Here is a 2715-nt window from a genome sequence, read left to right as displayed (position 1 = left end):
TTAGTTTAAATGAGTGCCTCAATTCACTCATTATTCATTTCTGCAATTGAAAGGAAGTCTTTATAGTGTTTCTTAAAGCACACTGAGGACTTATTTGTATTAACATTTTAATTCTTCTGCTAAATGCTGATGAAAACTATGCCTTATCTTTACTTTTCTGTTAGGAAATTGTCTAAAAGGTGTTTCATTGTAACGTTTAAGAACTATACCATATGTTTGTATATCTGGAAGCCAAGAAGCTTTCTATATATGTATTATATCTGTATTTATACCTACATCTATTGTCCAGTGATCACACACTCAGAAATATTGATATTATAGAAAATAGAAATTGAAATGTTTGGATGGAGTTCATATAAGATACTGCTTATATAAAAATTAAACTTACACACATACATAAAAACAAAGACTGCAATAAATGAAGGTAAAGACAGTAAAACTTTCCCCCACTCTAAGATAAACATAGCTGATCAAAGATCCATCTGTTCATTCTTGAATCTTCTATTCTACTTCTGTGATTGGTCTCACTCCTGCAACACATACACCAATGCTGGAACATTACAGAAAAAATTAGCATAGCCCCTGTGCAAAGGAGACTCACGAATTTGTAAAGTTGCCATATTTTTTGTATAGTTAAGTCCTTTGGGTTCCCATGGCACATTGTGCATACCTTAGCAGTCATCTTACTGTAGTATTTGTTTACTTCTCTGTGCTTCTCATGAAATAGAATTTCTAAGGAAATAAAATTATGTTTCATTCCCAGAGTGGCTAGCTTAGTGCCTGACTTCTAAAAATCACTGAGAAAAATGAATGAATAAAAAAAAGAATTAAATTTTACTCTATGTGTAAATAATAAGTAACAATTCTTTGTACATATCATGCAATCCCAGAACTTGATTCTGAAACAGTTAATCCTTTTCTTATCTCCTCATCTTGGCATATTGATGGAAGAAATCCTATTTTAGTGTGATGCCCACATGGCCGCCTCCTGTTGATAACTAGTGGGCACAGCTCAGTTTGATGATGGACAGATGGACAAGCCTGCTGTTGTTCTTGGCCATAAGACTGTTTCTGCCTACTCTCTCAGATGCATCAAATATGCCTTCCTTCCCCTTTTCTTTTTGCATGACTGTACGTATTTGCTTCTAGCACTTGTAAACCTTAGACTGCTATAACTGCAGTGTTAGAGACAGTAAGCAGGCTCAACAAGATAGATAAGCAGGAATAGTTTGAGATATGCATGCCATTTAGCACAAAAGAAGTGGACTCCATGGAAAAGAGGCCACAAAACATTGCTATTATTAAACTGAAGAGTGATAGACCCGCCCTGTTTCTCGTTTACCATAGTGGAATTGATTGTTGTTGCAAGAAGAGAAGTAAAGTTGCAACATATTCCTGGAAAAAGTGATCCAGGTTATGGTACCAATTTGAATTGTTAAACTAGATGATTCCAGAGAAGGACATATCGACTTGATAGCAATGAGCTTTTTTTGGTACATATTGGAAGCCCTGGTGGTGTAGTGGTCAAGTGCCATGGCTGCTAACCAAAAGGTCAGCAGTTCAAATCCACCAGGTGCTCCTTGGAAACTCTATGGGGTGGTTCTACTCTGTCTTATAGGGTCACTATGAGTCAGAATAGACTCGACGGCAAAGGGCGAAGGGTACGTAAATAATAGTTGCTTTAAATTTTCAGTATAAACTACAGTTCCATAGATAAGATATTGGCATGCCACTTAATTTTTTAAATCATACACAGCATTCAAAAAGCAGCTTACCATATTTTCTTTACTAGAAAAAGGGAAACAGAAGCACTTTACATATGTTTTTTTTTTTTTTCCTTGTAATCCTCAGAACTATACTGTAACATAAGTTTTATTATGATTATTTGGGCTCAGAGGTGTTAAATAATCTGTTATCACCATAACGCCAGGAAGTGATGAAAGTCACTTCTGACTCTTAAATTTATTCTCTACCTACTGTGTTGTATTGCTGGCATTTAGTCAGTTCTCAAGGAATTGGGGTATTTATTATGTAGATAGTAGTGTTTTATAAAATCTTTCAGTGATTACATGCTACGTCTTGGATGCCAACTACAAATATTTCTGCTAAATGGGTTGAAGTCCCTGTTCCCTTTTTCAGATCAGTAAAGGGGTTGACTGAAAACTTGATTCAGTCATGTGATGTAGTGGAAATGATCTCTGAATTTTTAAAGACTTTGCCAGAAAGCAGAGTGCTCCAGTGTTTCACAAATTATTCTTCAGGAATTACTGGTTTGGAAGTCAAAGTCCATCCTGGCTACACTGTTTGCCTAAAGGGTCCAGGCCTGAGCCAGCATGGTGGGGTCTGGACCAGAGCTCTTAGTTTCATTCTTATTTTGACCCCAATTCATGGAATACCAGTGTTCTCTGGAGTAACTAAGGTGGCTGAGGTTAGAATCAATCCCACCTTCGGGGGCTATCTTAGTGAGTATCAGTTGGGACTCGATTTTCCAAAGCTCATTGAGATTATTCCTATATTTACCTCAGACCCTAGAAGAACCCTAGAACTGACTGCCCTTCCATGTGGAACAGGGCAGCACAAGCCCTGAACTTCAGCTGGCTGTGTCAGCATTCCTCCCTGGCTTGGGGACATGGGGCATGCTGAAGAGTAGTAATCCTGTGTACTTTCCTCCTCCTTCCCTCAAAACTGAGTCAGGCTCACCTTCTCAGGAGGAAA

The 2715-nt window shown here is 37.7% G+C and overlaps 1 pseudogene; it reads left to right on the top strand.

Annotated features, from left to right (window-relative positions):
* Window positions 1-514: 514 nt before the first annotated feature.
* LOC111751027 (U6 spliceosomal RNA) lies at window positions 515-627 on the top strand (annotated as a pseudogene).
* Window positions 628-2715: the final 2088 nt, after the last annotated feature.

This window comes from Loxodonta africana, chromosome 3 (genome assembly GCF_030014295.1).
Source record: "Loxodonta africana isolate mLoxAfr1 chromosome 3, mLoxAfr1.hap2, whole genome shotgun sequence".
Lineage (NCBI taxonomy): Eukaryota > Metazoa > Chordata > Mammalia > Proboscidea > Elephantidae > Loxodonta > Loxodonta africana.
This window is presented reverse-complemented; position numbering and strand designations above follow the sequence as displayed.